This window comes from Odocoileus virginianus, unplaced genomic scaffold, assembly GCF_023699985.2.
Source record: "Odocoileus virginianus isolate 20LAN1187 ecotype Illinois unplaced genomic scaffold, Ovbor_1.2 Unplaced_Scaffold_2, whole genome shotgun sequence".
Lineage (NCBI taxonomy): Eukaryota > Metazoa > Chordata > Mammalia > Artiodactyla > Cervidae > Odocoileus > Odocoileus virginianus.
The window spans coordinates 1,283,359-1,307,777 of NW_027224264.1; the positions used below are offsets into that span (position 1 = coordinate 1,283,359).

The 24,419-nt window shown below is 35.9% G+C and overlaps 1 protein-coding gene across 1 annotated transcript in view; it reads right to left on the reverse strand.

The window, feature by feature from the left end:
* Positions 1 to 24,419, reverse strand: part of TENM1 (teneurin transmembrane protein 1) — an 862,693-nt gene that overhangs the window by 654,218 nt on the left and 184,056 nt on the right. The gene's annotated exons all lie outside the window — the stretch shown is intronic.

Consider the following 24,419-nt stretch of genomic DNA (forward strand, 5'->3'; position numbering starts at 1 on the left):
AGGTTGAATATTTACTAAATTTGCTTTATTTATCTTTTTGCTGGAGTATTTAAAATGATATCTCTTCCCTAAATATTTCTGTATATAAAAAGAATGTAACATTTTATACTGTACTTTTACTTTCAAAATGTTAATATTTCTACTATTTTTTCCAACATCCAGGGCAGGAGATCTTATGTTTTTTGGTCTGAAGTAGACAAAAAAAGAGACAAAAAAACAAAGAAATTTAAGAAATATTCAAAAGACTGATCCAGGGCAAGTGTGTAACTGAATAGAAACGATGGATCCCTTTTTTGTGTCAGACATGGGGCTAGGCACTAGGATAGTAATGACGACTTGCCTTCCTCTTAGCTCTATGCCCTTTCCAGGAAACTAAGCCGCTGGTCAAAATTCATTCCAAAAGAATACTGAAAGGAATTAGACTGGGTCAGCATTAGTCAAAGTGTGTTCCACATAATACTCATTGTCTAGGAATGTTAATAGATGTAACACACAGCCACAAAAATACTTCTCTGGTCAAACAAACAGGTATCTTTATTGCAGAACTTTATAAAGCCTCTAATTAACTAATATACATTGGGGATCTCCAAGATAATATTATGGTTACTATGCAATATTTCTCCATTTTATTAAACGATAAACTTTTGATTGTTCCTCTGTGTGTGTATGTGTGTGTGTTGCTTTTGTTGTTTAGGGAGCAGCTCTAGAAAATATTTTGATAAATGTTCCACTAGGAGAATCTAGGATTTGCTTTACTTTATATGCCCAAGAAAACTTTCAAGGAAAAATGATGTACTATTCCAATGATAGAAACTAAGATTCTTGTACACTTTCAGATATTAAAATTAATATTTGACTACCCATGTAGAAGTGAATTGGCTCCTTACAACTTTAAAGTAATAAAGTAGGTTTTCAAATAAATATATTTATAACTGTACTTTAAAATAAGAGCATCATACAATTATAATAATTTAATCACACCATCATACCCACAGCCAGTTTTTTAGATTTTAATAATTTAATTAAACTGTTCTTTTTGATGTATATCTTGATAATCTCATTATAGTAAATTGAAAGTGACTTAGATATTCACAGAATAGTATAATAATTACATTTGCAAAAAAACACTGTAAATCAAGTGAGAACTATATTTAACCTGAATTATACTTTGTTATCCCTAAAATCAATTTATATGAAAGCTAAAGGAAGGAAACATGAAAACACTGATATAGTACAAGACCAAGGATGGGTGTGCATGAGATCAAAGCAATTCATGGATATTAACTGAGGTCATTTAGCATCTATTTCATTGATTAACATGGTATTTTAGCTTTATCTAAATATATTCAAGATGGCTTGGGCAATAAGCTTGTCAAGTATCCAAGTATCTGAAAGCTGGGCATTGTGTAGATTGATTACCTAGTTAACAGGCAATATCTCACTTTTTCTATGAATGCTTTTTTTTTTAATCAGAAAGAGCACCAAAATGTTCAAAATCTACAATTTTGTCTAGTGATGGCTGAGGAAAAAGCTTCAGAAATGTCCTATATGATGTTACTTAATCTTACACCTCAATGTCCCTCATCTCCAAAGCAGCTGGTAACCTTTTAGGTTTCTATGATGATAAACAGAAAAGACAAAACTGATTGTCTCAAAAGTCAAGCTGTCAAGGCAAATGGAGACGGGCAGTCATAAGTGAAAAGTAACTATAAAATGATTGCTTTAGGTTAGAATTTTAGATATTTTATCTAAATTTCATTGATATATAAATTTTAAGACAGACGATGAATTTTAAAGTGAGTTTGATAAATATCTTAGTATTTAATTTTAATAATAAGTGGTACTTAATACTTTAATCTGCAATAACCTTAAAATACATAATTCATATCACAGTAGCCACTAAAGATCCTGATTCTTCATTTCTGCCTTTGGTTAACATGAAGAACTAATATTGGATGTCTAATTAATTCGTACAAATGGTGTTTTCATACCTTTCTACCAAAAAATTTCACTAGGTAATTTGGATTTTTTTTTTTTTTTAGGAGGCCAGGATATGCCACAATGATAAATGATGGTGTGCACCTGAGTGATATTATGTGATAAACTCAGAAATCAGTTTATGTTTGGTATTTATTTTAGGTTGATTAAATCAAAGGGTAAAGATTTCAGAGTCACAGTGCTCTCAAACTTGAGAAAAATCAATAAGTCCTAGTTAACTGGCAGGCAACAACCTAACCAGATTAAGTGTAGGAACCCTGGGCTACTACAGCATTTCAGTAAGGTTAATCTACAAGTGGATGATACAATACAAAACATGGCTATTAAATACTTCTTTGCATGATGCTAAGCCTATCATTTGGGTAAAAATAAAACAAATATCTATAAGGAGAATTAATACATATCTCTAAGCTTCTTACCTAGAGCTCCAATTGCCTAGATATCAATCTTCTCATAAAAATTTCCTCCTCAAAATCTATTAGTTCAAATATCAATATACACTTGAAACACAGAAATGTACAATGATGTAATTTTTAAATTAATTCAATAGAGATAAAAAAACAAGCTATAGTTTATACTAAAGAATATGATCTGATCCTCAATAGTTTAACCAGATATTGCTCCACTCTGAATTTTAGCTTTTTCATCTGCAAAATGGGAATAATATAATTATAACCCTATGTTGAAAAGATAAATTGAGGAAAAAATGCAAGGTATTATAATATTACAGTTGTTAACAATAAAATGTTTTTCAGATGTGTATGTGGCCATCTTTAAAGGCAGCAGTCTTCTGCTTACCTATAAAGGGCTCAAAGAGCTGGCCAAATTAGGGGAGGAAGGTAGAAGGTAATGGCATTCTTTTAAAAGGCAAACTGTTTCTTTGTTTTCATGTGCACCAGTGGTTTCCAAACTGAAGCTTTCTATATGTCCAGCAGAATGGAAAGCTATAATGGATGCACATTAAAATAACCATATAGCTATTATTTAACCTTTGTTGAAGTTACATTGAAGAAACATTGATTTAGCCAAAAAAGAAAAGAGAAAAATTTAAATAGGTAGCTTGATTGAATACTTGCCTTTTCACTGATTGGTTTTCGCATCTCATAGACCACTGATTCTCAATCAGGGGCCTAATTAATTCTCCAGGGGTGGAATTCAAAATCTCAAGAACAACGCTATATGGAGTGTAACTTGAAAGAGAACACTTACTATCATAATATAATTTTATAGTTGTAAAATGAAAAAGATAAAATATTTTTATAAAAGAATCTACAGAACATGACACTCTCAGTGGAGTTCAGGGACGTAAGTTTTATGTTTCTTAAGAGGAGATATGTGTTTGAATAGGTTAAAAAAATAGTTCAAAGGTTTAGCCGCAGCTCCCAAAACCCTCCAGGAAAAGGTTTCTGTTATGCCTGGATCACTAATCTGTTAACAGGTCCTGTAAATTGCTAGCATTAGCAACTGGCCCAACAGTGATGCTGTGAAGATTCGCTAACACACAGTAAAGAAGACAGTGAGCAAAGCAAGCACCATCACTATTAAAATCGAGCAATGAAGAGCAGGCTGTCAAAAAGCAAATCAAGACAGGCTTGGGTGTTTTACGTGATAGATAATCTCAGATTGCCAGGTTTAGCAAATAAGCCCCAGTTGGGACATACATATACTAAAAAGAAATATTAATTGTTTCTCTGATGTTACAATTTACTGGGCACCTGGCATTTTATCTGGCAACACTTAGTGAAACCATCCCTCCAGTGCATCAATAAAATAACACTTCCCAAGGGATTATGCAATATATCATAAGAGCATATATGTAATATATCAGAGCAAGCAATTCAACTTGATCATTTATTCAGAAAATGTTCTTGCTTCCAATGTTGCCCAACAGCTCTTTAATGAGAAAAAGCTCTGCCGTACATTAGTTTCAGCTGTCACTGCTGAGCTCCAACCTGTGCTAGGCATAGCAAATAAAAACTGACCCCTTTATGGAGAAATCATTAACCTTAAAAGATCCATATATATGCTTTGATATATTATTTATACTTTCTTTGTTTTGAGAGTGCAGCCTTATAGTGGGATAGAGTCTAAATAGCCAATCACCTACTCAACCCAAGTCATGGGAAATGAGGATTGAGGAAGCAAGGTAAATGAATTAAACTAAACACAGTACAGGAGAGGAAGGGCTTCCCAGGTGGCGTTAGTGGTAAAGAACCCACCTGCCGATGCAGGAGACATAAGAGACGTGGGTTCAATCCCTGGGTCGGGAAGATCCCCTGGAGGAGGGCATGGCAACCACTCCAGTATTCTTGCCTGGAGAATCCCATGGACAGAGGAGCCTGGAGGTCTACAGTCCATGGGGTCACAAAGAGCGGGACACGACTGAAGCGACTTACACGCGCACACACAGCAGAGGAAAGGGCAGTGAGTAGAAGGCGATTCAAGAAACCAGAGTTCTTTCCTCTTCTAACATTCCCTGTTGTGTGACCATGTAAAAGTCATTTTATCTTTTTGGGCCCCAGGTTCAAAAATAGTAAGTAATAATGAGACTAGTGACTGACTCATCAATTGTTTACTGAGCACCTTTTATATACTAGACCCAGATCTAGGCAGTTGAGACACTCCTCTCAAGGGGCCCAGAATCAGCTATGCTTCTAGTTAGAATATTCTACCATTTGAATTTTGAAATGAATTTTCAGGTCTTATCTATAGTGGGAAAAAAAATCTCTCAAACTCACAGTGTTACTTATCCAAGCCTTTCTAAATTCCTTGTAAAAGTTTGAGTAACTTAAAAATTAAAACCAGACTATCTCTGTGGTCAATTTCCTAACTCCTTCCTCAAAGGTAATATTAAGCCATCTAAAATTAACTAAGTTACAAACCTTAGAGATAATGAAACTGCAGTCTCTGAAGTTTGCATCCTTTTTTAGAGTGTGCCACAACTGTAATGTTAAAGTGTAGAAAAATTTTAAATATTGTTTTATTAAGAATTACTTGAATTATAGGTCACATGTAAAGCAGTTTAAAGGCCTTATTGACAAGCACATCCTTGCAGACTAATATGAGTGGACAGATCTTAGCTTGTCAGTTCAGCTTGGATGAAAACATACAATTAACAGATTGAACAAGCAATATAGATGTTTTCCATCAACCTTTGACAAATGAAAGGTAAGCAGAGCTGTATAACTCTCATAAATTGCTGACTTTGTTATGCTGAGGCTTGTGTTATATTGAAAATGCTTTACATCTGTGAATGGAAAATGAAAATCCTGTCAACCATAGCCAAATGTGTTTTGCACATAGGGTGAAACAGATCACCAGCCCAGGTTGGGTGCATGAGACAAGTGCTCGGGCCTGCTGCACTGGGAAGACCCAGAGGGATCGGGTGGAGAGGGAGGTGGGAGGGGGGACCGGGATGGGGAATACATGTAAATCCATGGCTAATTCATTTCAATGTATGACAAAAACCACTGCAATGATGTAAAGTAATTAGCCTCCAACTAATAAAAATAAATGGAAAAAAAAAAAAGACGACGTGTACTACTTCACAATGGACATAAAGTCAATGAACACCTCACAAACCCAGGCCACTGCAGGTGGGCATTTTAAGCATTAGTGCCAGGAAGGCTCAAAAATAAAAACAGAAAGCAAGACAAAAAATAAACCAAACAAACCCCACTGAATTGCAGATTTACACTGATTAATTCTATGCTCAAAGAACCATTCACCTTTTAAAAACAAACCAGTAACAACACTGATATTTACACATGTTGCATTACTTTGAAAAGAGGAAGCCAAAAAAATTAAGTATGGGTACTCATGTGTGATACTACATAAACTCAATCATATCCTTTATTTTGATCATAAATCATCATGATGTTTCAGATGGAAAATTTGGTTCTGATTATTTTTCCTAAGTAACACATATTAAACCATCTTACTTTATCAGACAGAAATACATTGTCTACTGTGGATATTAATTAGCAGTGAGATATTTATAATTACAGGTATGGCTTAAGATGAAATGGTATAATAAAGTGAGCAATTTGAACATTTGAAACAAAAGGTCTGAATGTAAGGACCTATCTTCACAATTACTAAACTGTTCTCTGAGTGGATTTGGGTAAGCTACGTGAACTCCCTGAATCCCAAGTCTTCTTTTCTACAAAATGGGGATATTATTAGGACCCACACCACATGAGGTTCAAATGGTATGATATATGTGAAAACATTCCACAACTCTTAAGAGTTATAAAATGTTCATCATAATCTAACAAAAATATTGATAGCAATAAAATCCATGCCCTAATTGTTCCTCAAAGGTGTTTTTGAGTACTGATTGGAAAACACAGGTTGGATTTCAATATGGAGCAAAATCACATAGTCTCTAGAAAGAAATCTGCCTCTAAACTGGGATTAATTTCACATATTTCCATGTATCTTCTTTATTAACTTCTCATTACTAGCTCCTTCTCATCTCTCAGGTCTCAGCTCAAAAACCACTCCTCATGGAGACCTTAGCTCACCATATAGTAGTATCTCTTATCTCAGTCTCTATGGAATTACCTGTTTTATTTTTTTATTACATGAAACACATTGCTTCCTGAAATAAGCTTTTTTTAAATACAGTTATCATCTATCTCCCCCCAAAGGAATGTGAGCTCCAGAGAGGCAGAGAACCTATTTGTCTTGTCCACATGTTTACCTCTGTATTCCCAGTAGCTACATAAATACTTGGCATATAGAAGGATTTCATAAACATTTGCTAAATAAACAAATGAAAAGATCTGCTAACTCCATGAAGCAATACAACTACTACTTCTTCTTTTTCTTTTTTTTTTAAGAAAGGCCTTGGGCCTGTTGTTTCTGGGTTCAAATGTTTCCAAACTTGTTCCCTAGAGGGTTTTTCTAAATGGAAGGTCGAGGGTTTTTTTCCCCAGTCAAATGCTTCAAAATTCAAGTTAATTCTCCAGGTGAGTAATTAGGATAAAACTTAATTCTTCAGATGAATTCTAAAGAATTGATTATTTCTCCAGAGGCCATTGGGCTGCATTTAAATCACCATTTCACTTTGGACTCAGAATGATCCAATTTACAAATCCCCATGAATCAAATTAACTAGATAACTGCCAAAATGTAATCCCATTCGGGGAGTGAAGTATCTGGTTTTAGTGTCTACATTAGTTAAATGAACTCCATTAGTTAAACTTCACTTCCATTTGTACATTTTTAAGATAGCCTACATTGCAAGCTTTTAGTCCTAAAAATGGCTGTGGTCCTAAAATCTGCCTAATTTTCCTTGTATTATTCAAAATTTAATATTCCATTCTTTGTTCCCCACCACCACGGAATTAATTCACTACACATTTACCCCATAGGGATATAAATATCTCACCAAGGCTTTATGTTGTGATTGTAAATAAATTACCAAAATTTTCTCTGTGACTCACTGTTAATAAAATAATATGTAACTTTTATTTGAACTGGTTGATGTTATGGAAATTTTAAGGAAATTAAGGTTTTTGCCTTAGAAAACTGTTTTATGGTCTTAGAAAATTTATTGAGCTTTTGTTGGGCTATTAAAAATCCACCCCAGGGATTATACACATGAATTAAAGACAAACAATTATTTTGCCTGTGCTTCTTACCAGGTCTTAGGTGCAATTCCTATATCATTTATCCTTTTTCTTCCAGTAAAGACTTTTACATTTACATTACAGTTCTTATTCTTTAAACATCTGGCTGTAGCTATACCTGTAGTTTTCTATGAATGTGGACAATTATGGTAGGAATTATTGTTCTATTCTTGTGCATTAGCACCTGTTACCATTATAAGGCCTGCAAGCAAATAGCTCAGAAATAATAGCAACAGATTTAGAAATGAAAGTTCTAACGTTTCTGTGCTTATGTTGCACTGTTTTTCCCCTAGCAGGTTTCTTTATGAGGACCATTTCATCAATCCACTAAGTCAGGGGTTGGTATTTTTTTTTTCTGTGAAGAACTAGATAGTAAATTTTTTAGGTTTTTCAGTGTATACAGAATCTGTCATACACAACTCTTCCTTTGCAGTGTGAAAGCAGAAAGCATGTAAGTAAATGAACATAAAGCTTTGTTTAGAGGTACTGAAATTGGAATTTTCATATAATTTTACATATCACAAAATAGTATCCTCCTTTTGATTTTTTTTGTTTGTTTCAACCATTCAAAAATCATTCTTAGCTCACAAACCACACACATGTATAAAAACCAACCAAACAAACAAAAAAAACAGCAGGCAGGCTGAGGACTGTAGTTTGCCCAACCCTGCTCTAAATTGTGACACTTGTACATGCCAGAAATTATTATCCTCTTTTCCTCTGATGATGATACACTAAAAAATTAAGGAATTATAGCAAGTTCTAGCATAATTTATGGTCACTCATTCATTCAGCAAATTATTTGTTGAATGTCTATTTAGAAATGAACATGGCTAACTCCTCATGTGTAACATAGAGCCTCTCCACCCCAGTGTTCAAATATTGATATGCGCCTCACATTTGTGGGGCAAATAATAAGTTTATAAGTCTTTCCACAAGGAAAAAGGACTCACTTTACAGCTTAGTGACTCTACACTCAGTGGCTTAAGTAAAAGTAAAGAAAAAAGTAAAGAAAGTAAAATTGAAGAAAAAATAAAACCAGAACCTTACAGGTTTCAATCTTCTTAATATTGACCTTATCTAGTGTCCTATACAAAGTGGAAGCCAAAGAACCAGCAGAAGTGGTGTTCAGGGTTCAGTAAAATAGGTTGAATACAAGATGAAAGCTTTCATATCAAAATGTATAAAATACATGATCTTGTTTTAAGTTAACTCCTCAGAGACTCAAGTGACATTATGATTTAGGGGCCAAGTAGCAAAATTCTTACAGTAAATAGAGTTTCATGCTTAGTCTTAGCAACTTCAGTAACAGCCCAATGCTCTAAAACCTCCAGTCTCAAATATTATATATAATGAACCCTTTAAAGAACATTTCTATGCCTACTACAAAATTACTTTTAGAAATTTCTGTTTAGCATCCCAAGCATCAAGGGGCCTAATTAATTTAGAATAAGGCACTTTCTACTAAAATAGACCATTTATCCCTCCAAGGTATGAGTTAAAGTACAATTGATTTTATAATATTCAAGAAACTTAGGTCTGCAATAAATGTGCATATATTCTCTGTGGATCCCCAAGAAATAAAACTTAATTCTATAAGACTTTTTCATTTGTTTTTTGTGTGTTCAGTGATCTTTTAAAATGTAGATTTATTACACATCACATATTCTACATATTGAGTATATAGAAATAATACACAGGTTTAAAGGAATAAGTGGTCCTCTAAGCTTTGGCCCACATGATTTCTGAAAGTCACAAGTATCAGATTGTGGAGTCCACCATTTGGCTAAATTTTCAGCAGGAACATGTGACATTATATTTTGAAGACTGAACAAAGTCTCATAGTTCTTCATCAACTAGGCAGGTTAAGATTCTGGAAAGGAATAATGCTCCAGAAGAGTAACATCAGATGATGACAGGTGATAACAGACATACAATTTTACTGAGCAGCTTGGGCATCATGAATAAGGACAAAAGAACCAAAAAAAAATTCACTAGATGGGTCAGTGATATAGGCAACACTCCCAGATAATTCAGTATAAAGCATATAGCCACTGTTTTCAGTCATGGACGCTGGTAGAGGAGATGCGTTGTTCAATGCCTCCTTTAGTCCAAAGCCTATATCCTTGCTATCTGCTAAGATGTGCTTAGAATGATGCACATCGTTAGCTTTATTATTCTCATCTAATTACTATCAATATGCTTTACCTAATGCAAAAGGGATCTTTACATTTTTAGCTCTTTTTGCAGTGAAGTGATTAGCTTTAGCCCAAAATCTCCTGATAAGCCCTGAGAATGCAGAGAGTCCTGCCAATTCCCAATCAATTCTGTTTGGCCTTATGATTCACTGTTACTTGAGTCAGCTAGTTATCAACAGGCAGAATGACCTTCAGTTTTATACTGAAAAGCTGAAATTTTTTTTAAAGTTATGTTGAGAATATTTGACACAATAATATTATTTTATTTGTGAAGAGTCACTTCTGGAGGCTCCAAAAATCAGAGGGTGATGTTCCTGTAAGTATTGTGCCACGGGTCCACAAAGCAAAAAGGAATTTTCAACATTTCATGAAGAGGAGTGTTTAGTCAAAATAAAAGATTAATTGAGGCCGTAAGTATACACACTGTTGTTTGCAGGGTGGGGAAATGGAAAGTGAGGATGTTACACCAATTCTTCATCTTTACAGAGAAATAAAATGCTTTAACAATATGAAAGCTGCTGAAAATCAAAATGACTCACTCCTCTATTCCAAATACATAGAAATGATAGATAATTCATAAAAAGGGAAAAGCAAAAAAATTAAAAACCCAGCTGCATTCAAAGACAAGGTTAACACCTCATTGGATTAGGAACAGAAAAGAAACTGCAAAGTGGTGTGAAGCAAGTGATGTGCGGGGTTCTGAGTCCAAAAACAACGTGGTGCTACCCAAGGCTTCAGTTCCAGAGGATTGTCAGCAATAAAAGTGCTCTGAGGCAGGCAAGCTAGGTGAATAGTAAAAAGTCCTGACAGCAGGCCTCCTGAACAGAGTTACAGATTTATAAGAAACTGCTGACCTAGAAGAGAAAAGAGAACAAGGCACAGACTCCAGCACTGAACTTAGTACCCACTGGCCCAGGGGCAGGATGAGCGAGAGCCCCTGAACATAATGATGAGCACTAAGAAATCAACGCTAGCATGATAGTCCTCAACCCCCAGATGTACAGAAAACTTAAAGACACTTCCAAATATCTAATGTCTAATGAGTTAAACATGAAATCATAATGGAAATTAAAAACCACATTTGGAATTTAGAGACAGCAAAAGTCCACATATCAATATCTGTGGGACACATCTAAAGTTATACAATGAAGGAAAGAGCATTAAATACCTTTATTAACTAACAAGGAAGGTAGGAAAGTTAAATATTTCAAAAAGTTAGAAAAATAGCCTCAAATTAAACTTACAGAAAGTAAACAGAAGGGAAAATAAAAACATGCACAGAAATTATTCTAATAGAAAAAAAGAAAGCAGCAGAGAAAGAAACAAAACTAAAAGCTGGTTCACTTAAAAAAAATAAATAAAATGAACTATCTTTTGGTAAAACTGATCAATAAAAAAGTATAAAAGGCAAAGTAAGACCAAAAAGAAGTAATAAAGATATAATAAAAACTACAAAACCCATAAAAGATAACTATAAATATCTTTATGCAAATAACATTTGAAAAACGAGATAAAAGATAAAAATATAAATTACCAAAACACTTTAAATAAAAATTAAAAATAAGCAATAACCATTACATAAATGGAATGTGTAACCAAAAGTCTCCTATTCTAAAATACCACAGGTTCACACAATTTTAAATGCAAAATTTATAAGACTTTCAAGGAACAGATAGCTTCTATCTACATAAACAGTTCCAGAGACTAAAAAAAGAGGGAAAGCTATCCAATTCATTCATTGAGGCTTGTATAACCATGATAGAAAAACCTGACATGTGCAATTTAAGAAAGGAGAATTACAGGCTAATCTTACTTATGCAAAAATCCTTTTTAAAAAAAGAACATATCAATCCATGAATGTGTGAGAAAAGATAAAATATCATGGCTAAGCTGAGTTTATCCAAGAAATGAAAGGCATTCATTAGAATAATGAATCAATGTAATTAACCAAATTAACAAAATAAGGAAACAAAAATATATACTATCGGAAGAGATACAGAAAGAACATTCATCAAAATCACCATCTATGTTTAAAAATCTATTTTACATAACAAATAAGGAATATAGCAGTAGTCCTCTGATTTTCTGAAGCATACCTATTAAAATCCTGCAGTAAATATAATAAGCAATGATATAATTTTGGAAGTGTTCCCATTAAAGTCAAGACTAAGATACACACTCTCACCACTTCTATTCAACGTTTTAATGGATGTACTAGACAATGCAATAAAACAAGGAAAATAAATCAGGTATAAAAATGGAAAGGATGAGACAAAATTGTTATCATTTGCAAATGATATTGCTATCCACATAAAAAAAAATCCAAGAGTCAGTGCAAACTATTAGAACTAACAAGAAAGTTTAGCAAGGTTGCTAGAAACAGAATCAATATATCAAAATCAATAGAAACTTTTATACAAGTAATAACCAATTAAATAATTCAACAGAAAAAAAAGTAAGATCCTATTTATAGTATTAACAAAAGCTAAGAAGAACATAAGGATAAATCTGGCAAACACGTTGCAAAACCTTTATGGAATTAGCTGCAAAAGTTACTGAAGGATATAAAAGATTATAATGAACAGATGAGATGAAACATATTCATGAATTGGAAGACTCAATATCATAAAGATATGAATTGTACTCAAATTAATCTACAAATCTGATGCAATGCCAATCAACCAAAGACACAAGAAACAAACTGAAAACATAAGTCACAAACTTGGGAGACAACAATTGCAAAGATCCTAACTACAAAGGTTGGTATCCAGAATTTCTTTCTTTAAAAACTACAAGTAAACAAAAAGTAGAAAAATAAACAAAGCATACCAAGAGGCAATCCTCAAAGAAATCTGAATAGAGGAGAGACATAGGAAAAAGCCCTTTACTTCACAAGCAATCAATGGTATATAAATTAAATCAGTGAGGTAAAATAACATGAATGCAGATTGGCAAAAATTTAACAAAAACAAATGTTGAGAAGAATATAGAGGATTAGGGGCTTTTTTGGTGGTCCAGTAGTTTAGAATCCACCTGTCAGGGCAGGGGACGTAGGTTTGCTCCCTAGCCCGGGAAGATCCCAAATACCGCGGAGCAACTAAGCTACTGCACCAGGACTGTTGAGCCTGGGCTCTAGATGCCTGGAGTTACAACTGCTGAAGCCAGTGAGCCCTAGAACCCATGCTCCAGAAAGAAAGAACCCACTGCCCTGGCACCGCAACTACAGATTAGCCCCTGCTCTCCACAAAAGCTCCTGGACAGTAACTAAGACCCAGCATGGCTAAAAATAAATAAAGAAAAAAAAGAATATAGAGAATTAGGAATTTCAGGTACTGATGGTGGAAGTCTTACCTCATGCATTTTGAAGAGCGATCTGGCAAATCTAGCAAAATTGAAGATACTCATGCTCTTTGACTCAGAAATTCAACTTTTAGGTACACACTCTACAAGACTCTCACACAAAAACATACACAAAAAAACATTCAGGAGCCTGTCTAATGCAGCTGTTTGTAAAATTAAATTTGAAGAACAGTCTAAATATCTATTAGTAGGGGAGGATTAGTATATGAATCTAATAGACCATTTATATAAATTAACAGATTGAAACAGAACCTCACATACCAGCATAGAAACAAGGTTAAGAGATAAAATACCACTGATGAAGGATACATATTTAAATGGATGCTGAAAAAAAATATATACATGAAAATGATAAATATCAAATTCAGGATACTGGTTATATCTGAGAATTGTATTTGAGAGGGAGAAAAATGAGATGGGATGATACACAAAAAGAATCAATTTTGTCCTTAATGTTTTATTGCCTGAAAATAAATCTAAAGAAAAATGGTGTATGTTAGATTTGAGCTGAGGAAAGCGTGATGGGTAGGTGAGTATATGCTATGTGGAATTCCTATGTATTTGACATATTTCATCATTAATAAAAATATTTAGAGGAAAATAAAAACCATTTAATCTAATGTTCCTAAAACTTTCTCCCAAGTTTAGGAACCAGTCTGGCATAAAAAACGCAGGATAAACTCATCCAGAATTAAAAATTTTATACTGAGGTACTAGTTAAGTTGGCATTTAGCAGCTGTATGCTGACTTCACATGCCATGAAAGATTTCCAAATATTGACTCCAAAGATATCAAATTCTATAAAACATCAAATGATTTAAATGAACAGAGAAGCTGATTTGAAAATATTAATGCATCTTAATGCCACCCCCCCAATAAAGTGCAGCACTTAAAAGAGAAACCAAAGAAACCTAAAAATTGTGAGCTGAGCAGCAATTTTTTAATTTCTTATGAACTGCTGCTAGCTTAAAGATGCCTTCAATGACATTTGACTTCAGAAGTCAAATATCTTACACAGTAATTACTCAAAGCTTCACATATAGAAGATGAGACAGGGTGAGGAAGACAGGGAAGGGGAGAGAGGAAGGGAGGGAGACATGATGCTCTCAGTGTCCAAAATCCTGGAATTCCCCAAATAGCTAGAAGCCATTGCCAAGATTTTTAAGAGTTTCTTCCCCAAGTCCTTGCCCCTGATGGCAGAATGATTTCTGGGTCCATACCCCTAGGTTCATCAGGGTCAAGAAGAAGCTGTTGGCAGGAGATGTGAATAAAGTTTATACACTGGCTGGAATGTCAACTGTGTATACATGAGGACATTGAGAAGTATTCTAAATTGGAACCTGATCCTCTAGGTCACTATGAAGATAAATTTCATAGGCAGGAAGGTATTATACATTTTATTTAAAAGTATGTCAGTTTAACATATAGCTTTACATTTTTTAGTCATTTGATAATATATAGATTCTTACCCTGAGGCCTGGCAAATGTTAGGGATGGGCCTGTCTTGGTCTTTTATCATTTTCTTGCTTCCCTCAAACCTGTTTCCAGTCTATTTTTTTAAAAAACTAAAAAAAAAAAAAAAAGATAAAAATAGCCATCATGCCTATTCCACAGATCTGTGGTGAAAATTAATTGGCTTTATGGATGTGAATCCTATTGTCATTAGATAAAAATTTCACTCTTATCTCCTGATATAGTCCTCCATTTTATAGATGCTGGCCATAAAATATTCTGATTTTCTGCTCTGCAAATATCTTGGGCACGGCTGACCCTGTCCTGATGCACTCAGAGTAATGACGACACTGGCCTTCAGGCAGGTCTTCAGGCCGCCTGATCCTGAACTTAAAGGTAGTTCTTTCACTCTTCTTCTGGAGAGCTCTCTGGCCCCAGTCAATGGAAGTCTTGCTTTTATCCTGGTCTGTGTTCTACTTGATTTTCCTTAAATTTATTCATAGGCCAGATGTTAAGGATTGTTCTTATTTTTTTTTAATCCTCAGGCTAAATCTCAACAGTTATTAATCACTCTTGGAACCAGCCTATATTATATCAACTCTTTCCAACACTCAGGAGAAGATACCCTATCTCTTCTCATGTCTTGCCACACTTTAAAAAGCATCCTAGTAGGTAGTAAGCATCGAAGCATCCTAGCATGTAGTAAACACACTTTGGGGCATCTTACAGATGGGGACCCTAGACTCAGGGCGGTAGAACAACTTGCCTGAGGTTATTTGCCAAAGCTGGGATTGGGATTCAGGTCGGTCCGATGACAAAGTCCATGTTCTTCTCCTATGTTGAAGATAACTTGGTTAACCTCAAAAGTAAATATTACAGTGTTCCGCTGTTTTATTTTTTGGAACTCATGCAACCAGTACAACACGGAAGTTGAGGAGTCCTGTAGGGAACACAGGCTCAAGTTCACCACAGGCCTCCTAGAAGGCCGAGAGGAGACAAGAGGTGCTGCATATCCCTATAGCCTGCCCACGACCTAGGCAAAAAGGGACCCGCGTTTCACACATGGGCCAGCCGATGAGGTTCCCACTGATGAGAACGGAGAACTAAGGCTCCCAAGCAAGGGCGTAACTGGACTCACTGGAGACCACGATCCCGGCCCACTGACTGGCACAACTAAACAAGAGAAACCTGCCTCAGAGTTTGATTTGTGTCATTTGTATTTTCTAAGTGACTGAAGTTGATAAGTGACTTTAGTGTATCTACTACTTTTTTTTTTATTAGTTGGAGGCTAATTACTTTACAACATTGCAGTAGTTTTTGTCATACATTGAAATGAATTAGCCATGGATTTACATGTATTCCCCATCCTGGTCCCCCCTCCCACCTCCCTCTCCACCCGATCCCTCTGGGTCTTCCCAGTGCATCAGGCCCGAGCACTTGTCTCATGCATCCAACCTGGGTATCTACTACTTTTTAACTAATATGTATTTTAAGACATTTAAACATATTTACGTGGCATATCTTTTGATTAATCTAATCAATGTTTGAGAAGAGTTCACAGGCAATAGGAGATCATTTCCTGCCCCCTTCAAATCACAGACTCACAATTGGCTAAATATTTCCAAAATTAAATCCTGAAAGATTCAAAGGTTGACATTTAGGAACCCATGAAGCTCAAATGGACTCTTAGGGGGAAAAATACTCTTCTCACTCTTAATTACATTGTTGTCTTTGCTTCATAAGTGTATCTACTCTAACCATTCTTTTATTGGCTTCCCAAACAACTTTAGTTAAAAAAAATGTCAGAGGAAATTTAATTATCAAGGTAAAAAGCCATTATTCTAGTTCTGAGCCACCCAAATGGCTTCCTGTATCATTTATAATCTTGTATTCTACACTTTCTTAACTATCTGTTCACAAAAAATGTTCAATCTCATGTTTTTTCCCCCCAGAATTCTCTTTCAAACTATATATGACAGATACCAGAAGTTCACTAATTTCCACCCAAACAGTCTAACATTTGTTCTACTTAATGCTATATGTTAACATATATAGTACACAGAGAGTAAAATCTTACTGGTGTAAGAAAATTCTGAATTTTTTCAAAGGTCTAAATTTTCAAATATTTAAATTAATGCAATAGTTTAATTAATTTGCAAACAATGATTCTTGCTAACTGCTAAGTGATGGTCCCTTATGGACATATAATGAGTAGATAAAAACAATTTGAAATTAGTATGTTGATTGTATATAAATAGGCATTCCCTGGTGGCTCAGATGTTAAAGAATCTGCCTGCAATGCAGGAGACCAAGGTTCAATCCCTGGATGGGGAAGATCCCCTGGAGAAAGGAATGGCTATCCACTCTAGTATTCTTGCCTGGAGAATCCCATGGACAGAGGAACCTACAGTCCAAGGGGTCACAAAGAGTCAGACACGACTAAGCAACTAACATTTTGGACCTTCTTGGTGGCTCAGATGGTAAAGCATCTGCCTGCAATGTGGGAGACCCAGGTTCGATCCCTGGGTCGGGAAGATCCCCTGGAGAAGGAAATGGCAACCCACTCCAGTACTCTTGCCTGGAAAATTCCATGGATGGAGGAGCCTGGTAGGCTACAGTCCATGGGGTTGCGAAGAGTCGGACACGACTGAGCAACTTCACTTTGAGTAAAAATATGTTTGGGAAATGTATTCCTTCCAACATTTAAATCACAAGCCTACGAATCTTGCATTGGTTATTAATTTGAATTGTTTTATAAATTAATAGAAATTAATGAGTTGTTACCATATTATATTGCTACAGTGCTCAGTCACTTCAGCTGTGTCTGATTCTCTGCAACCTAATGGACTGTAGCCCGCCAGGCTCCTCTGTCCATGGGATTCTCCAGGCAAGAATACTGAGGTGGGTTGCCATTTCCTTCTCCAGGGGATCTTCCCAACTCAGGGATTGAACCCACATCTCTTATGTCTCCTGAATTGGCAGGCGGGTTCTTTACCACTAGCACCACTGGGAAGCCCTAGATTGTTATATTAGTAACTATATTGCCGCCTTTTTGGTTATCTTAAGTAAGTAACAATTGATCTGAGAAGTAAGGACATACACTATTTCCTCTTTTAATCCCCTTCCTTTTAATCCCCTTGTCAAAATTTTAAAACATTGACAATTGAATAAAAGAATCTAAGAAAAACATTAGAACTGATTCAAATGAATTCTTTTTAATGGCTGAGTAATATTCCATGGTGTATATGTAAAAACATAAGTTAATATAATCCAATTCATCATCAAGATTTTTGTTTTTCAGAAACTAGAAGGCACTGCACCTCTGTGAGCTTCATCCATTCATATTTAAGAATCTTCAGATTTAGAGTTAAATGTTTCCTCTTATTCTCCCATTTCTCCTAGGAGCAGAGCAGATTGATCACTAAACTGATTCTTATTTCCATCTTCCAGTACTTAAATTTTAAGGCTTTTAAACTGTGAAATAAAGGCCAGAAGATAAAATTAACCAGATTTTTAAAAATTTTTACAAAAGATATAGAATATGTTTGACTGAAACTAGAAGGGTAAGGAGAAGTAAAAGAAAACATTAATGAGTTCTGGTATCAAAATACCCAAGACAGATGAAGAAACAGTAAAAGAAAAATATGGATAGGAAAACAAACAAAAAAAAATGGGGAATGACCTGTTTTACAACTAGATTATGTCAACAATTTCCTCACTAGTTATCAACATGGGTCTTCTTAAATCCAACTTATTGGAAGGACTGATGTTGAAGCTGAAACTCCAATACTTTGACCACCTGATGTGAAGAGCTGACTCATTTGAAAAGACCCTGATGCTGGGAAAGATTGAGGGCAGGAGGAGAAGGGGATGACAGAGGATGAGATGGTTGGATGGCATCACCGACTCAATGGACATGGGTTTGGGTGGACTCCGGGAGTTGGTGATGGACAGGGAGGCCTGGCGTGCTGCGGTTCATGGGGTCGCAAAGAGTTGGACACAACTGAGCGACTGAACTGAACTGATACCAAATAATCAAATTCATCTTCACAAAATAAGACTTCCACCTTGTTATAACCTTGTATGCAAGCCTTTGGGAGCACACTATTGATTATAGGCTCAAGTCCAGACCCTTCAGCTGTCTATAGCCTGGTCCACTCCTATATAAACAAACATTTCTTACACCCACTCCCCAGACATACAATCTTCTAACCCAGTCAGTGTGGCATCTTCCAAAAACTATTTTTATTTAATTTTGCTACTCTTACAGGCGATGTTGCTTTCCCATTCAACTTTGAAAGTCTACCTAACTTTTAACGTCCAGCCCAAGATAACAATTCATACAACCCAACATAACCCAATATTGTTCCCCAGAGCTCTAATGTACTCGTATTCTGTTCCAAAGATTCTTACATGTGATTTCATACTCTTTTCAATTACTCTCCAATTGTTATGGTTGATGAATTCATTCCTTCAGAAAATATTAACAGTGCTCCTGTCATGTGCAAGGTAACATCTATGGGGCTATAGAACAGTGACTCAGTTGAGGGGACAGTTACTCCAAATCTGAAAATGTGTGGTTGTTACAGTGACTGAGAGATGTTACTGGCATTTTGTACACAGAGCCCATAGATAATCATCACGCAATGGTGTGGGACAGTCCTGTACATAGAGAACTCTCCTTCCCAAAAGGTGAGTATGGAAGACCCCAAGATGAATAAGACATGGCTCATGAGCTTATTGGTTCAAAGGGAAGACAGCATGAGTGTTATCTATAAAAATGTTACATCTCAACAAGTAAACTATTTGGTATCAAGACTGTGTTGGTTATTTTCCATCAATCTCTTGTGGTGTCTAACACTAGCCTGGATACATGCTGGATACTAGGTAAAGAGTTAACTGACTTGAAATCTATTTTTTTAAACCCCCCAAATTCAATGTTTATTATATCATCCAGGGGAAGGATAGTTCTACAAATAATCATATCATCCTTACTGCGTTTTAAAATAAATGAAGAAGAAAAAGCTGGGACAGGAGAGCCTGCTAAACCCCATGAGGGCCAGCAATGGGATTTGAGGAGTGGAAAAAGCAGGTTCTGGCAATAAGTAGTAGGAGACAGGGAACAACAAGGGTCAGTAAAACACTGGAAGCCACAATTTCTTCTCTTGAACCATGAGTTTGCTATTGAACATTTTACCTTATAGAGATTGGTGCTGAATTACTGTAGATTTGCTTTCTTTTTTCATATCCTCTTCCTGACTATAACAATCAGAAACTGCATACATTGCAGAAGAAAATTTATTCAGCTCATCTACACAATATTCTTCCTTTGTATATGACCAAATTTTATTCATCTGAACCTCTTGTTGGGCTGCAACAGTTAAATAAAATGACAAATAGTTTTCATTATACATGTCAACAATGAAAAAATACATACATGCATATCTAGGAACACTATTTTAGATGTATATTGTACCTTTCTTCTGAAGGGAACACATTTGTGTGTGTGTGTGTTTGTCCTTATACGAGGCCTCATTATGAGATAGACATCATCATCCCATTTTACAGTTGTAGGAACCATGGCCCCCAGAGATAAAGTAACCTGCTAGAAGTCACATAGTCTGTGTCAAGGTCTGGACTAAAAGCCAGAGTTCTTGACTCCCTAGACAATATATAATTCAGGAGACTTTATTTATCTGCCTTTATTGCTTTACAGATAAGAGACCTCCAGGAAAAGCAACAAATCTACATACCATCCGAGATGCTAGACTTCTGCAATCTGTTTGGTTTTGCAAGATTTTCTATGTTATACTGCTCTCAGTTACTATACACCAGAGGCGGCGGGAGACCAAAAATTGTCATTTGCAGAAGTTGGCATCAATGTGCACTGATCAACAACTTCTAACTCAGGAAGTTGAGCTTGCTCAAAAGAAGCAAGTCTGGGACTGCCTCATGCCTGCAAAACTCCCATGGAAAAAAATGCAATTTTGATCTAAGATCACTGGTAAGATTATAATAGACTCACAAACACAAATCCAACAGCGCTATAGACTGCTTTAACAGAAGATAAAGATCCTGTTACATGTAATGAAAAGCTTTGGAATGAAAAGCACAAAAGCAGATTGGTCCAATGAAGACTAAGTATTTACTCTCATGTTATTATATTCTTGATAAATCATTACATGTGTGTTTGTGTTAGTCACTCTGTCGTGTCGGACTGTAGCTCACCAGCCTTCTCTGTCCATGGACTTCTCTAAGCAAGAACACTGGAGTGGGTTGCTCATTCCCTTTTCCAGGGGATCTTCCCGACCCAGGGATCAAACCCAGGTCTCTTGCATTGCAGGCGGACTCTCTACAGTTTAAGCTACCAGGGAAGCCCAATAAATCATTATAATAGTCTATAAATCATTTAAAATTATATATACAAGAATCCGATAAGATCCAGATGCTTATGACACTCTGCTCTAACAACCAGTGAAGAGCCGCTTCTAAGTTCACTGAGCTAGTAAATATAGTAGATCCTTGGAATTTATGGATTTAGCATTTGCAACTTCAACTACTCATGAAGGGACTCCACGGGTCCATGATCTTTCGTAACCGGTAGTGTTGCTGACACATGAATTTGGATCTTTGGTGTTGAGAGCATAGTCTACTCAGGTTGGTATAGCTAGTGAGTGAGCTGGCCAACTGCCCAGCATCCAAAACTCTGTGCCCTTCTCTATGTGTTGGGGTGTATGTAGCAAGTCTACCGAAGTGATAAAAGTTAACTTTATTTCTGTGTGAAAAATGGCTCTGAAAAGGAAAACAACTGCTAGTGCTAATACTGGCAGTGAAAAGAAAGTGCTAGTTTTTAGCCAGAAAATGGCTTTGTAAATGACTTTATTCTTGTATTTATAGAATCACTAATGGTCTGAAAAGGGTCTGTTAAATTTTTCAGTTATACTTTACTGCATTTTATGAGGGAAATCATATGCTAGAGTGATATTTCAGGATGTGGGGAGTCAAAAAGGTCTCAGGGCCTATCCCTCATGAATGAGAAGGTGTGCTGTCCTCCCATTATGGCGCTCCCTTAGAAACAATAGCATGTCACTCTCAGTGGACACGTTTATAAGAAAAAAGAGAGAGAGAGAGACCAGGGACTATTTTGTGTATTCTTTCTCAGGCTACTCTGGAGACAGAGGGCTAGTAATCGGGTTAAAGGGACAATCTAATCATTATTAAAATTCCACAGAAACAATTAAAATGCATGCTCACTCTAACAAAAACTCTTGGTCCTTATTAATTGACATTTCACAAACAGAGATGCCTTTAATCTTTACTAAATAAATGTAAATGTATTCTTTAAGTCTTAGCAACATTATGTAGCAGTTGGCACTTAGTCAAAATTTTCTATTTCTACCTGATTTATCTTTGAATGTAATTTATGCTTGGTATTTCTTTTGTTAAACTCATTTTGAGGATGCATTTGTTGAAAGCTCAACCAGTGTATCTTTAAAAAGAATGATTTTTCACCCTAAATAAAGCATCACAGTTTTGCAACATATTTGTGTTGATTTTCAACATCTGAGAATTAAAAACACATTTAAGTTTGAAATGCTTGTGAGTTAAGGTGCCAAAATGTACAAAGAATTGTTAAGGAGAAACAAAGACAAAAACTCCATAGAGTTCAATATAATGCAGGGTGTTGAGGAGAGGTTAGGATATAATACATTTGTACAGCAATGTCCATCACAACTTGCAGTGTCTATGAGAATATTCCAATGGCCAACTGGGACTTTCAGCCTAATAAACACGGTTACTTTCTGGTGACAGAGAGTCAAAAGGATAAGCAAATGCTTTGGCAAACTACTATATAAAATAATCTTAATTTCTTCTACCAGAACAATGTTGTGACACATGGTAGCTTACTTTTTTCTTTTCAATGGCACCATCAGGCTTCTACACTCTGCAGAACGACTATTTGAATCCAAAAGTGAACGCTTCATCAGTGGCTCATTCTGAAGTCCTAACTTCTCCTAAGGAGTTTAATTATTATGATCCCTGTCAACACCTTCCTGATAAGGCAGGCATAAAGAGGGGTGCAAGAGCAGGAAGGAGCCAATGGAAGAGTTTAAACATTATTCCGTACCAGACCACTGAGCACCAGATAATAATACCTACCATTTATTGAATATATACCCTTTGTCAGGCTCCATATACATTGATTTAGCTAATGGGTATGCATTTTTTGCTAACTTTACAGATTAGGATATTTTGATTCAATGAGATTTGTTCATTCATCCATGTATTCATCCTATAAATTAGTGAATACTTACTATGCTAAGTAAAATGCCCAATTTGCAATGTCTAATCTCCTGAGTTCTAGCCTCTCATTTCTACTTGAAACAGCACTTCCTCCCTCAGGAGAGTAGGTTTTGATTCTCACTGGCACCCCCTCTTGCTATGTGTGTATGTGTGTGTGTGTGTGTGTGTGTGTGTGTGTGTGTTAGTCAGTCAATCAACACCTGTCCAGGGAACCAGGCACAAAAACTACTGGATGTGCCACTGGGCAATAAAAAGAAAAACATTACAACCTTAACTTGCACTGCAATGCTGCTATGAGTGAGATGGGCAATGACTTTCCTAAATCTAAGGATATCATATTCTAGAACCAGTGTACTTAACCTAGACTATACCTCTTGATATACATCACTGAACCTTCCAGAAAACCCTACTGATATTCTTAAAGGCCATATTGGGCCCTTTTATGTTTTATTTTCTGAATCTATTTTACAATATAGTAGATATCACCTGTCAAGAAGTTTTATACACTGTTGGGCCAAAATGATCCATTCTGTAATTTTAACCAATGTTTCCAGTTTCATCTATAAGAAAATCCCTTCTCTCCTTGTAATATTTGCTCTTCAAACATTTACAGAGAGTTCTCATGTTTTGAAAGTGAAAGTGAAAGTTGCTCAGTCGTGTCCAACTCTTTGCAACCTCATGGACTATACAGTCCATGGAATTCTCCAGACCAGAATACTGGAGTGGGTAGCCTTTCCCTTCTCCAGGGAGTCTTCCCAGACCCAGGGATTGAACCCAGGTCTCCTGCTTTGCAGGTGGATTCTTTACCAGCTGAGCCACCAGGAAAGCCCAAGCTCTTGATAACTATATATTCTTTAGAATATAGTTCTGTAGATGTGAAATTGCTTTGCTTGGCTACTTACAGAGATGTTTCCATGCCCTTTGATAGCCTAGCCTTCCTTTGTTTTCCTTTAATCAGTATGATCATGGAGTCAGAAAGTTCAATCCTTCCATCATCTGCCACTTTGAGTTTTGTAAGCTTCAGCAGGTTACTTAGCCTCTCCATGTCTCAATTCTATCATATGTAAAGTGGAGATAACAATAGCGCCAAGCCTCACTGATATATTATAGAGAGTAAATCAGCAAACATATTCAAACACTCAGAACAGTGCCTGGCTCATAGTAAGTGCTACAAACATACATTTACTGGATAAAAGCATCTTCTTGTTTACAACAGCTATTGTAGGCACATGGCATACTCTGCTATTTAAACTGAGACCTCTACTATAATTTTCTTTGAGGGCTACATCTAACTATATGCAACAGATATCATGGTCAAAAGGACATTCCCACCTGTTTTGAATTATGCCATGGATGTCTACAGTAGACAATTTTCAAGTTAAAATTTTAAGTCATCCTATACAGTCATCGTTTTTCAATTTAGTTTTCATCTCACAAAACCAGTGTAATTGACCTAGACCTCTATACCAAA